General features: G+C 38.9%; 1 protein-coding gene across 1 annotated transcript in view; it reads left to right on the top strand.

Annotated features, from left to right (window-relative positions):
* Positions 1-14,785, top strand: part of HS6ST3 (heparan sulfate 6-O-sulfotransferase 3) — a 656,550-nt gene that overhangs the window by 128,672 nt on the left and 513,093 nt on the right. The gene's annotated exons all lie outside the window — the stretch shown is intronic.

Raw genomic sequence — 14,785 nt, 5'->3', positions numbered from 1 at the left:
GTATGTAGGTTTAGGTCCTGGAGCCTTTGAAAAATGGAAGGAAGTCCAGACTGGCTGGAGCTTAGAGTGTGAGGAAAAGTGGCAGAGACATGCCCAGGAGATGGATTGAGAATGGACTTGGATTGCCCTGTGAGTCATAATAAAGGAGTTCTTACTTTAATCTAAATGCTGGGAGGCCGCTAAAGCTTTTAAGGAGGGTCAGAATGTGATCCACTTTTATTTTTATCCTTTAAACTATTCTAGCTATAGTGTGGAGAATGGGTGGGAAGGAAATAAGACCGGATGCAGGGAGATGAGTGAGGGAGGACGTTAATATGGCATCCAGTCAAGAAAGCACGGTGGCTTTCTTGGGCAAGGGCAGGGGGACATAAAGGCAAGTGGATAGATTCAGGAAATGCTGATGAGTTAGAATGGCAAGTAGGTTGGTAGGTAGGTGGTTCTGAATCTCCGGAGTGTGGGCTGACCTGACGTATGTTTGACAGTTATCAGCATTTAGACACGTTGTAGTTGAAGTCATGGGAATCAATGAAAGGCCTACAACTGTGGTCTTCAAGCCAAGGTACCTGTACTTGTGTAGGTACATAAAGACCCCAAGGTTTCTGTGGGCACACAAATAATGTAATTTTAAGGGAATTCAGTTGTTAGGTCCTCAAGTTCCGTATGTTGTCTTCCTAAAATCAATATTCCTGAGAATCCTTCTGTGGTCAATTCCATCCATCTCCTTTCACAGAGTTCTTCTCCCATTGACAAAAGAAGGGCAGACCTGCGATTCTTACTGGCCATGGTGCCTCCGTGAGCCCCACACAAAAGTAGTAGCATTTATATGGAGAAAGCGAACAACCCAAATGGGTAATAAAGGTTATAAATCCTTTTGCAACTCAAGTAATTTTTTTTTGTTTGCTTTTCACGAAATGAAAGAAATGCCTAATAGAACTGTCAGCTGATAGATCATTAAAAATAATTTTTGGTTGCTAGATAACTATTTGACTTTCGGCATGTAACTCAGAAGTTTAAAGAATTGAGTGACGTTGTTATAATAAATCCTTCCATTTCTATCTACCTATTTATGTAAAGAATGTTCTACGTACTTACATTAAAAAATGAAATACAGAAATAAACTTGATGCAGAACATTGTCTAATTTTGGCAATAAGTTATATTATCCATGGACCCATGGAATAATTAAAAAAAACCTCATTTTAGTTAATTAATAGTTCCATCTAAATACTGTTTATTATAATTAATAAATATCTGTCAAAATATAAAATATGTTACATTGTGTTTATCAGTTGGATGTAATGGTAATTTAATGAGAACTCAATCCAGAAGAAAAATGTTATCACTTAGAAACTTATGGACCCAGGAGATTAAAAAAATTAAATTTACTGACATATTTTTTTGCAGAGAGGTATGATAAGGCGAACAATAAAAGACTTTCAAGCATAAAATATATTACATTGGGTTGAAATTTTGTTGGCGAAATAGAACAGAATAATGAGTTCCAAGAGTAGAAGGAACGATATAACATTTTCTGATGTTAAGGAAGAGCTTATTCATGTATTTTTTAACTGGATGAAGGTAGGAATAAAATCAGTAGTGATTTCACACGTTTTAAATGTTGGACATATTTAAAGAATGAAGTAACAGTTATATTTTTAAACGTTGTTACAAAATTTACAAAATAGAGGCAGTTATATCCTTTGCCAGTGATATCCTACACCAAATTAGATGGTAACTTTTGGATGTCAACCTAAAAATATGAGAGAGGCTTTTCAAAATCATTTTAGCGGGTATCTGAGAATAAAGTTTGGAGAACCACTTGGTCTAGGGTGAAAAGAGAAAGGAGATTAGGTCCCCAGAAGCATCATTATTCAGAGCTCCTTCTACCTTCACCAGTGTAACAAGGAAAGGAAGCAAGAAAAGGCTTGCTAAGTGTAAATTTGTAGGTTGTCTCTATAGGATTGGGATTAAGCCATCTATGAGAGCACAGGCTGGGTGCGGGAAGATGTCCAAAGAGAGTTTATTGTTTGAATTAGCTGTTGTGGAGAATGGGAGCTTCCATCAGTGGTTGAGAAGTTAGTCTGGAGGTTGGCTGATCACGATCCTAGAGTAACATCAATCTCTTTGGTATGTGATATTATTCAAGCACTTATTGGTAGAAATTCTTAAAGTCAATGGATAACATAGACATTAAAAAAAAACTAGAGGGGGCTTCCCTGGTGGCGCAGTGGTTGAGAGTCCGCTTGCCGATGCAGGGGACACGGGTTCGTGCCCCGGTCCAGGAAGATCCCATGTGCCGCGGAGTGGCTGGGCCCGTGAGCCATGGCCACTGAGCCTGTGCGTCCGGAGCCTGTGTTCCGCAACGGGAGAGGCCACAACAGTGAGAGGCCCGTGCACCGCAAAAAAACCAAAAAAACCCAAAAACCCCCAAAAAACTAGAAATTACGTAATAAGAGACAATAAGGGTAATCCAAGGCAGAGACGATAAATCGTCTACCCGAGGTTACTTTCAGGAATGGCACATGGAATCTCAGCTTCGTGCTTTCACACTGAAGATTTTATAAACTTACCTTGAACTTCCCTGTGGTATCTCTTTCACCGAGTTTGCTTATAAAGCACAGCAGAAGTGAGATGAGAAGTTAGGAAAAGTGTGTGTGTGTCCCTGTCTGACTTCAGAACTCGATATCAACCCAGATGTCTAAACCGACTTCAGAACTCGATCTCAACCCAGATGTCTAAACCCCCCAAATGCACTTCCAGGCCAATCTCTCTTCTACCCCCTAGAATTTAATATTCCAGCTTCCGCCTGGCACACGTCTCCCTCCTAACTCCACCTTCAAAGTCGTCTGGATCCTTTAAAGGCCAGCCCCTCTGTGAATTTTTCGAACAAGTACAAGTGTGACGCTTATCCCCTACCCTAGCCCTGCCCAGGAGAAAAAGAATACAAATGACAAATGCAAGTCACTTATATAATTTTTATTTTTCTAGTAGCCACATTTACAAAAGTAGGAAAAAAAACCAGTTGGAATTAATCTTAATATGCTTTATTTAACCCATTATATCTAAGATAGTGTCATTTTAGCATGTGATCAATACAAAAATTATAAAAGAGATACTTGATATCCTGGGTTTTTTTGGGTACTGTCTTCAAACCCCAGCGTGTATCTTACATTTACAGCACATCTCAATTTAAATTAGCCGCATTTCAAGTGCCAATAGCCATTTGAAGCTAGTGGCTACTGTATTGGAGAGTGAAAATCTATACAACAAATATTAGTGCTAAAAATTCCATTTTTCCTTGCTGATTCTTTCTTGGATGTTTTTGGTTTCCTTAGACTGTAAGATCCTTAAGGGCAGAGATCCTATTTCACATTTCTTTGATATCCTTAAGGTGCTCAGCTGTTAACCTCAGCCATGGTACGGTACCTGCATCTACCACATTTGTTGAATTATTTTGACCAATGAAACCCCTTTGACCAAAGTTAAACCACTTTGACGATACCAGTCTTTTGGATGGCCCTTTGGGAATAGGATAGCTCTTTCTGGAACAACAAAGCCGTCGGAGTTTTAAATAATTGACAAGGCTGCTAATAGATGTTGCTTGTGTAATTAGATAATCATTCAAATTTGTGAGCATCCTGGTGGCGGGACTGTGGTGTCTTTTAAGCTACATCCAGTCCCAATTGCTTTTATTTTAAGCACGAACATCTTTACATGCAAATTAATAGTTCTTTGGAAGGTATTAGATGCTCTTTAAAAAAATTATGAGTGTAAATTTTCCCGGGGGTACTTGCCAAGTTGGTTAATATTATCATGCTTGTATTTGACTTCTCTGAGAACCTAGGTTAAAAATAAATTGGCTTAGCTGCACCAACTAGTCCCTTAGAAAGTTTTCATTTTTCTTAGGGGAGGTGGAGTAGAGGGGTTTGCCTAGATTCTGGAAATGTCATTATCTCCTTCCGATAAGCCTTTACAGTGAGAGCTATGGCCTTCAGGATAAACAAAGTGAAAAAGGGCCCCTTGAGAATCTTAATTTGTTCAAACTAAAATGAATGTAGGAAGATAATAAAGCTGTTTTAAAAAGCTAGTCTGAACTTTAGCATAGTACTTTAACTATTCCTTCGGGGAAGTTACATCACCCTTACATGCAGGGTCAGTGAAAAAACAGTAATTATTCCCAGTGGCAGGAATTTTTTTTTCAGCCTCCACCATTGTGATTGCAGGGGTATGAATTCAGTCTTGCAAATTTTTGAACTGCAGCTCTATGACATTAGAAAACCTTTGAGGGGTACTGTGTAGGGAGGAGGGTTGACAAGAGTGATCACTTTGTTCCAATAACTTTATGCTAAAACAAACTTATGATCTCAAAATCAGTTTTGTAATAGAAATCCTTGTAGCAATTGCAGAGTGTAGATCTTCTGCGTGAGAAAGGATTTTTTTTTTGTAATTATGACCACTGTGTTAAAGCGATCAAGAAGGTGTGCTGATTTACTTCTAACTGATGCAATTGATTCCTAAAAGTTTTCCGGGGGGTGGGGGGTGAGGGTGGGTGCGATAGGAGATGTCATTGTGATTAATCACAAATGCTTAATCCTATCACAATACAAAGCAAATTGAGTTGTTATGCATTCCATCTATTGTGGTATTAATCAAAGGGGAAAAAAACCTACTGTGTTCTTCATCTAGTTCTAGGTAATGGACAGATAGGAAGAGGATTATACAAGCTAGTTTTAAACTTTTACCAGAAGAAACTGAATTGAAATTTGAAGCCTCTGGCGCTCATTATTGAGGTGCATTCTGCTAGGGACTGAAGTCTGTGAGTGGCCCAAAACAGAAGTCTGCCATATATGATATATTCCATACAGGGATAATGAACTGTTGTCAGTTTCCCTCAAGGGAAATCTGGATATATTGCATTTTCTCTCTAAGGTAGGTATAACTGTGTTTGAAAATAAAATTGTTGTTGCTGCTAATACTTATTAACTTTAAATGTTATTCGCTTGTCTATGCTAGGAAGTCACCGCATGTACTGAGCATTAATTGTAATCTCTTCCAGCAGCAGTAAAATTGTACTTCAGAAGCCACTTAGATGAATGAGATCAGCTACTGTGGCGCTAATTTTGTGTGCTATTGCCAAATCATCTCAGATGATTGAAATCAGGCTTTCAGTGCTGATTTGGAATCAACACATAACATTGCAAACAAGGAAGTGATTTTTGGATTCGTCTTAGAGCCAGCCCCTTGGTCATCATGTCGAGTTTGCACCTTGCTGCTTATGCAAGATTCAGAGAATTGAATCTATCAGAGAAGAGTGTAAGCGGTATGGCATTAAGACCCTACCTTAGGGTCTCCAATAGATGTAACTTAATTTTTTTCCATTTCAAGTCTTTTGACAATTCAGGGTAATAGCTGTCAATTCAGAGTTTCCCCAGTCAGTCTATGGTTTCTGCTTTCTCATATGTTCCAACTAATTGCTAGCAACCTTACAGATGCCAAGACAGGAGGATCCATTCTGGTCCTCTTTGTGGACCGTATGTGTTGGTCCCTAGAGTTTGCTGCAAACCTTTGTTTTGATTGTAAGGAATATAGGGTCTAGGTCTCCCATTTCCTCACCCGTCCAGTGCTTCCTGGGCTTATCTAGGGTTCCTAAACACCCCGTGCAAACTGTAGGAGTCTCCTGGTTGGTTTGGAAAACAGCATATTTTTTTTTTCAAGTAAGTCTCTTGTCCATGCTAGGTCCTTGGCATTTTATATGCAGAAGTCAAGAATTTGCCTCTTTGGCTCTTCTCTAAAATAGAAACTCCCGAATGCCTACCTGTCTCCTAGATTGCAATAACATGGGAGTGGGGGAGTGTCCTGGGCTAATAGGAAATACAGCGGAACCTTGAAAACAGTGGGGTGGGGAGAGTATAGAGGTGCTGACCCTCTCTGTAGTTGAAAATCCACATATGACTTACAGTCAGTCTCCTTATCCGTGGTTCCTGTGTATTCCTTGGATTCAACCAGCAGGGGATTGCGTAGTACCGTAGTATTTACTACTGAAAAAAAGTCTGCATATAAGTGGACCTATACAGTTCAAACCCCTGTTGGTTGAAGGATCGACTGTATAGAGGGAAATACTGCATCAGTTAATATGTCAAAAATAATGTTCTCTACAAGAACAAACACAATGAATAGAGTTTAGGAAATGTTAAAAAAAAAGATTAGGATTAGTCAATCAGAGTAAAAGAAAACTATCTAAAATATGAATTATATATGTCATAATACATATATGAATGACTGTTTTGTTTGGCTTTTGCTAACCAGTTAGTTACTGTCTCTTAGAGTAGCACCGTGTCTGTAAATATGATCCAGTGCAGTAATTTCTTTTCACAGTTAGGAAACAGAGACCCACAACTAGCATGAAGCCACACAGCAAATATAGGATGTGAAGCCATTTCCTCTGACTCAGAATCTTTGCTCATTTCTTTCCTCCTTGCCTGAGAATGATATTACTTTGCAATTGAAGAAAATTGGGTTAGCTATCAGGATGAACTTTTTGATACTAATAGGTTGAAACACAGAAATACATTATCAAGGACATTTGCAGTGGTTATTTTAAAAAATCGTTAGGCAGCTACATTTTTGCTCTGGCCTGGGGACAGTCCTGTGGAATCAGAGATGATGTGACTTACTGATGTCAATTTCTTTACCCTGGTTTTTAGATTACATGACTTTAAGGCATATACTTCAGAAAAGGTTTATAAATGTAGACTTGATTGAAATATTTACCACAGAAGCTGCCCCTGCAGTTTCTCCAAACTCACTGTGTTTATTTCCTCCGTGTGTGTGTGTGTGTGTGTGTGTGTGTGTGTGTGTGTGTGTGTGCAGGGAACATCAATCTGCCTTTTCAAGCAAATGTAAGGATTTTTCAAGATGTTTAAAAACAGACTAGTGAAATTGTCTTCAGATCCCTGGAGAAGATTGGGCTGCTTTGGGAGAGGATTTATAACTTTATGGGCCAAGTAGTGTAAAAGATGTGACAGGCTTCAAAAATAATTTTTCAGTGGGACTATTTCTTGGCAATGGTAATTGATTTTGCTTAGTGTCTGCTAAAAACAAACCTGGAAGACTGAGTTGCATAAAAAAGAAAAATCTAGAGCAAAGTATTCACATTTTTGTGAGGACGTGTAGAGATTTAGACAGATTTTAGAGAGATTATTTTGTCTTTCATTACTCCCTGGTGGAGAGAGATACATTTTGGAAAGCCAATCAGACACTTCCTTTTTCCTATGGTAATATTTAAAATCTTACAGCTTTCAAGAAAAATCTTCCAGAAGAACTTTTCTTTCTCATTCTGCACTCCAGGACACCTCCCCACTTCTTGGCTCCTTTCCTTTTGGTGGCAGTATGTCTATTTAACAGGATTTTTTTTTGGTAGGGGAAGCACCTGTTTGAATGCAGCCAACCCCTTCCTCCATCCCTCTCTCCCTCCTTTCCTCTATCCCTCCCTCTCTCCATCCTTTCCTTCCTGTTTTGAAGTGAGTGACTTTGAACTGCCAACATCAAATAACATGATATCATAATACAGCCTATTCCCCTCCCCAGCTTTGTTGAGATACAAATGACATATAACATTGTATAAATTTAAGATGTACGGTGTGATGATTTGGTGCACATATATACTGCAAAATGATTATTGCCAATAAGGTTAGTTAACATATACATCACACATCAACTCACATAATTACCTTTTTTTTTTGTAGTGAGAACATTTAAGATCTGCTCTCTTAGCAACTTTCACGTATACAATACAGTATTGCTAACTATAGTTACCATGCTGTATATTACATCCCAGAACTTATTCAACATATGCTTGGAAGTCTGTACCCTTTGATCAACATCTCCCCCATTTCCCCCACCCCCCCTAGCCCTCGGCAGCCACCATTCTACTCTCTGTTTCTATGAGTTCAGCTTAATAGATTTTACACATAAGAGGTGAGATCATACAGTATTTGCCTTTCTCTGTCTAACTTATTTCGCTTAGCATAATGCCCTCACGGCCCATTCATGTTGTCGCAAATGCCAAGATTTCCTTCTTTTTTATGGTTGAATAATATTCCAGTTTTCTATATGTGTGTGTGTGTGTGTGTGTATCACATTTTCTTTTTTTTTTTTTAACATCGTCATTGGAGTATAACTGCTTTACAATGGTGTGTTAGTTTCTGCTTTATAACAAAGTGAATCAGTTATACATACACATATGTTCCCATATCTCTTCCCTCTTGCGTCTCCCTCCCTCCCACCCTCCCTATCCCACCCCTCTAGGTGGTCACAAAGCACCGAGCTGATCTCCCTGTGCTATGCGGCTGCTTCCCACTAGCTATCTATTTTACGTTTGGTAGTGTATATATGTCCATGCCACTCTCTCAGTTTGTCACAGCTTACCCCTCCCCCTCCCCATATCCTCACATTTTCTTTATCCATTCATTTGTAACAGAGGTTATTTTTAATATGGTTGAATCTGGGAATCTACAGTACATAATTTTATTGAATTTGGGGATCTAAAGTACATACTGCATACTACAGCTTCATATTTCAGTATATTTAGCTAATTTGAGGGAACTTTTAATTTTATGTAATCTCTTAAGGGTATAGTAATAGGGATAGTTGTGTTTCTAATATAACTTCCAGCTGCGTTCTCACTCTGTCAACTCTGTAACATTAATCCTTTAGAGACAGAACCTGAAAGTTGGATTTAATTCAGAATTGATATCAGATGAGAACAGTTACGAATATCACCTAATTCCCTAGAGTTTTGTTTTCCTTTTAAGGTATACAAGTGTATGTAAACTCTCATTATTCAAATATTTGCCGTGAGGATTTGTAGACACTTTTACCCTAGACTTACCATCAAAATCAACATCTCACCACAATCAGTATGCCTGTGTGTATAATAAAAAACCATTTGTTGTTGTTGAGATCGGGCAGGAGGATGGAGCGTGAGTGGGCTGCAGTCTTAAGTCCTTTGCTCGGGTTGTTTAAAAGCGTTCGCGTTGTCTCTAACCATCTTTCTCATCCTGTTGCCTGAGTATTAGCCCCTTCCTGAGTCTCAGTTCCTTTCTGCCAGGATCTGGGAGCACTTCTAACCAGGGTCTAATTTTGATAGGATCGTTAGTATCTCTAACATGTTATGTCATTGTCTACTTACATTACGGTATATATCTTTGCACATGTAAAAGGAAAATATAATTCCTGTTTGATATTGTAAGAAGGGATTCCTTATGTACTGCATACAAACATACCCTCCAAACACTTCATTATGTGTTAAAGAATTGGGTAATTGGTGTTTCAAATGATCTAATTTATATCATTCAGAAATCCTGGGTGGATTTGGATTGCTGTATAGATGTTTACGAGTGTTTTATTGATATTTGGGGAAACTGGATGGGTGTTTGGGTGGGTTGGGAACATATTAATTTTCCTGATTAAAATAATAGAGTGAAAAAAAATAATAGAGTGATAGGCTTACATCACCTGAAAACTGCTGTGTGACATGTCTTCAGAAAAGAATTGATTCAGATGAGGGATGCCTGTATTTCTGTTCCAAGCAGACATGCATGTACTTTCTCTATCTTGAAACCTTTTGCAAGACAAATCCTCACATTTGTCATCTAGTTTAATTCATGTGGCTTCCGATTCTATCAGACAATACATTTATAAACTTTTGTGTATTTCTTGAAAATTTTCTGGATCTCTGGCTGTGTTCCCTCCACCTGTGTTCTAAAGGGTCAGTGCCCTTGGGTCTTCTCTTTCCTCTCTCCCCTGAAGACAACTTGTGATCTCATTCCTCTGCTGAACTCTTCATCTTGAACCCTGTTCTCTTTCTCATGCTCCTGTCTCCCATTTTCAACTAGTGGCTTTTCTACATTTGTGTCCCAATGCCATTTCAAATATAACGTAGCAGGGAGGAAATATATGAACGTAACAGTGGGCCCCAGAAATTCCATTTGGGAGGCCATGGACTTTGTCTAGAAAAATGCCCTGTAAGCCAATTGATGCTGCAAATTGAGACCCTGAGAGAAAAGGTTGGTAGCTGACAAGGTGAGAAAAGGTAGCTGAATCACCCTGGATACATAATGAACAGGAATTTGAGGTTAGAAGGGAGGGAGAGAAAAGGAATGGTAGGAGAGAGGAAAGAGACGGAAAGGCTGCAAAACTTACAGAGCAGTAGAAAAGGACTTTGAAAGGACAGGTTGGTTTGATAGTCAAATTTAGTTTATTTATATTCTTTGCAGTATAAATGTCTTCATCTCTCCAGTACAATCTGCTACACACGCAACAGCCTTCTATGGGCGAAGTTTTCCATGTCAGAATCTAGAGACAAATTAGAGCAGCATTATTCACAATAGCCCAAAGGGGGAAACAACCCAAACTGTCCATCAGGAGATGAATGGATAAACAAAGTGTGGTATAGCCATACAATGGAATATTATTCAGCTTATAAAGGAATGAAATTCTTATACATATTACAACAATACAATTCTTATACATCCTATACATGATGAATCTTGAAGACGTTATGCTGAGTGAAAGAGGCCAGACGGAAAAGGACAAATATTGTATGATTCCATTTATATGAGGTACCTAAAGTAGTCAAATTCATAGAGACAGAAAATAGATTATAGGTTACCAGGAGGTGGGAGGAGGGTGAAGTGTGGGGTTAATGTTTAAGAAGTACAGATGTTTAAGGAGTTAAGTTTGGGATGATGGAAAAATTCTGGAGATGGATGGTGGTGATGTTTGCACAACAGTGTGAATGTACTTAATGCCACTGAGCTGTACACTCGAAAGCGGCTAATGTGAATTTTATATTATGAATATTTTACTGTAAAATATATTTTTACAGGAAAAACATTTTTTTTTTAATGTGGAGATAGAGGCTGTATGCTATGTCAGGGGCCCTACAGTTTGTGCAGGATGAAAGATGATCTAGAAGCTAAATGACCTCAGCAGAGGTCAGGTTACAGAACCAGAGAGAGAGAAAAAACCCCAAAACCCCTGTAGTGGGTTGAATGATGCCCCCAAAAGATATGTCCATGGCCTAACCTCTGGAACCTATGGATGTGATCATATTTGGATAAAGAGTCCTTGCAGATACAATTATTTTTATTTACTTATTTATTGTAAATTTATTTATTTATTTATTTATGGCTGTGTTGGGTCTTTGTTGCTGCGTGCGGGCTTTCTCTAGTTGTGGCGAGCCGGGGCTACTCTTCCTTGCGGTGCACGGGCTTCTCATTGCGGTGGCTTCTCTTGTTACGGAGCACAGGCTCTAGGCGCATGGGTTTCAGTAGTTGTTGTAGTGCACGGGCTCAGTAGTTGTGGCTCGTGTGCTCTAGAGCGCAGGCTCTGTAGTTGTGGCGCACGGGCTTAGTTGCTCCGCAGCATGTGGGATGTTCCCAGACCAGGGCTCAAACCTGTGTCTCCTGATTGGCAGGTGGATTCTTAACCACTGCACCACCAGAGAAGTCCTGCAGGTACTGTTAAATTAAGGATCTCGAGATGAGATCACCAGATTACCTGATTGGGCCCTAAATCCAGTGACGAGTGTCCTTTTAAGAGACAGAAGAGAAGAACCGGAGGAGAAGGCCAAGTAAAGATGTAGGCTGACATTGGAGTGATGCCAAGCAACGCCTGGAGCCACCAAGCTGCAAGAGGTAAGAAATCTCCTGCAGAGCCTTCAGAGGAGCGTGGCCCTGCCAACACCTTGATTTCGAACTTCCAGCCTCCAGAACTGTGAGAGAATAAATTTCTATTGTTTTAAGCCGCCAAGTTTATCGTAATTTGTTATGGCAGCTCTAGGAAACTAATACCCTCCAGCCCTTCCGTGCCGTGGAAGATCTGACTAGTCATTGGGCAGTTGCAAGAGCTCCCATGGCAGAGAAGGCTGGCTTCCAGCTGAAACCATGAGCATCTTGAAGGCATCTTTACTGACTTCTAGGTTAAAGAAAAAAAGAAGAACGAGCCCGTTTTATTAGGTCTGATTCATGTGTCACCAAAACCCAGAGAAGGTAGGCATCAGGCATCAACGTGTGTTTTCAGATGGGGAAACTGGAGAGGGTACCCCATCAGAGTGTGACCCGTGGACCGTCTGCACCAGAATCACCTGTGGTGTTTGTTTGTTGTTTCATTAGGTCCAAAACCTGATGAATCAGAAACTCCAGGGATATTCTCCAGGAAGCTGAATTTTTAAAAATAATACTCATATATATTAGATTTTGAGAACCACTGCGCTAAGTGATTAGGTGATTTGGTTGATGTCTAATGGTGGGTAACAGATACAGCGAGGATTTGAAAACTTGTCTGGAAAGCATATGCTTTGCACCCAAAACCAGCTGACTTTTCATCTCTCTTTTCACTCTGAATTCCTTTATAGGGTTCAGTGGCACCAGTGAATGAAGTGTTTTCTTTCTAGGTCTTAAATAGCTAATATTTATTTACTCTTTGGGTTCCAGACCAAAATGATGATTGTGTTGCTCATTGTGTGTGTGTCTGTTTCCTTGAGACCTTGAGCTCTTCCTGGGGGGCCCACATTTAATTTATCCCTGTATCTCTGATCTCTAGGGCAGGGCCTTTGTAAAGAAGACATCGCATACTGGATAAACCTAACCATTCTTCTTTATTGTTTGAATTACACAAATTGTGTTTATTATTAAAATTTCAAACATTGTATGAGTATAGAAAGTGAAAAGGGCAAGTTTTGCCCTTAATTCCATCATTTGGAATATATCCTTCCATTTTTTGGATGTATATAGATTATTATAAACATATTTTTTCCACAAAAGGGCCCATTACTCTCCAATATACTTTTTCCTTTTAAATACACCATGAACAGCCCTCCTGATTAGTCCTATGGTCTACCTTATGATTTCCAAAAATCCTGGCCCTTTACAATTTGTAGTTAATCTTCACAGTTCCTGCCGGAAGAGCTCAGCTGGGATCTGCCCAAGAAGGTGATGTCATTTGGGGCCTCTAAGGTATAAAGATGTGGAAAAGCTCAAAGGGATGGACAGACTCCAGAGAGAAGCTCAGAAACTGTCTAGCTCAGAGGAACCAAAGAAAGGAGACTTTTTTGCCTCAAAGGAAAAGAAAAATTGCAAGAAGGAACTTCAAGTTGTTCTAGAAAAGCGAAGGTTGTATGTTCTGAAGACCTAAAGAAAAAAGCTGACTACGTTCATTCCTGACCTTGTAGCTTTCTCTATAGAGTGAATAGAAAGCCAACTTTCAGCGAGAATTATAAGTGGATTTCAGCTGTTTAAAAACCAGTTGCGGGAAGAGTGAGTCAAAGTAAATGGTGAAAGCTAGGTTAGAAAGAGACGTTTTATTTTTCTTACTTTTGTAAAGATTCTTAACTTTTTAGACTATCTTTAAAATTTATTCAAGAAGCAATTAATATCTGCCACCTAGCTGGAACAGGCGAGGTGCTGAAGGCTGAGAGATAAGCGAATCTCCACCCACAGGGAGTTATGGTCAAAATTAGGGCAATGGGACCTCCCCTACCACAGTATTGCTTTGAAAGCAAAACAGTTTTCATTTTATCCTATTTTATTACAGAATGTCTTCTGAAAACATGGATGGAAATCATGTAAAAAAGCTGAGTAACATAGACCGGCAGGTTAAGAGTAAGGAGTTGTGGAGAACAGTCCCACAGAAGTGAAAATGTTATAAAATCCCTAACTGTGACATCAACTATGGTATATGTTTTTCTCTTTAAATTTAAATTAAAAATGTTAAAATTTTACAATGTATATGCCAAATATACTAAAAATTGTGTTAATATTGAGTACATGTATGTGAATGTATTTAAAAAATAATTTTCTACCTAAGGCTTTGGGTCTTTCAACTTACTTAGCATGGCTTTAGAAGATGGAGGAAATGTATTTTAACAGTGGGGCAGGCTTTTTGGTTGTAATTTGTCGGCGGATTCAGCAGGCAATTATGATACTGCCTTTACTGAGGATTTACCAACTTTTGTACAAAATTTGCTCAAAGAAAGGTTAAAACTAGCCTTTTTCTTCCCTTGATAAGAAATCTGTAGAAAACTTTATCCGTATCAACAGCTCTAGCAATTTCTGAATCGCTTAAATGCTTTCCTGGTATTGATTCGTAATCCACAAATTTACAAATATCTCCATTTTCTTTACCCCCGCACCTCAAATTGTAGACACAGTGTTTGACCTAACTTCCATCGTTTTATGTATGTCATTGAATAACTGCTGTTTCCTTCACAAATAAACTCATAATTGACCAGTTCATGTCTTGTGAGCTTTTGATGTCTTGCTTTTGGCTTGCTTACTGATAACACAGATTTTATAAATTGTATTAGTATCAGGATCAGAATTTTCATTTTTCTGTCTTCCAGTCTACTGGATAAAAACAGAGAAGAAGAAAGCAACTAAATATTCAAATACACGAATGCTCCTGTACGGACAATGGTAGTGCCATCAGGCCATGTCTTTGCCTGGTGTTTCATCAGGTGATCTATATATGGAATTGGTGCTAGAGAGGGAATGGAATTTCATTGTATAATAAATGAAAGTAGAGGTTGGTATGAATCTTGAAGACTCTTGTCATGTGTATATTAAAGTATTCTATCATCTCAACAGTGCAGTAGGGATGGGAGCTAAAAATTTCATGTTATTTCAACTGTGGTCCAAATTATTAACTTACTTTATCAGTTCAACAGTGACCTCTGAACCTCAGTTTTTTTCTTTTTCTAAAGAGAATACTGAGTGCTATCTCTC

Source organism: Aethalodelphis obliquidens, unplaced genomic scaffold, assembly GCF_003676395.1.
Source record: "Aethalodelphis obliquidens isolate GAN/ISIS:26980383/991018 unplaced genomic scaffold, ASM367639v1 scaffold15, whole genome shotgun sequence".
Taxonomy (NCBI): Eukaryota; Metazoa; Chordata; class Mammalia; order Artiodactyla; family Delphinidae; genus Aethalodelphis; species Aethalodelphis obliquidens.
The sequence above is the reverse complement of the archived record's forward strand: the minus strand, read 5'-3'. Positions and strand labels throughout refer to the sequence as shown.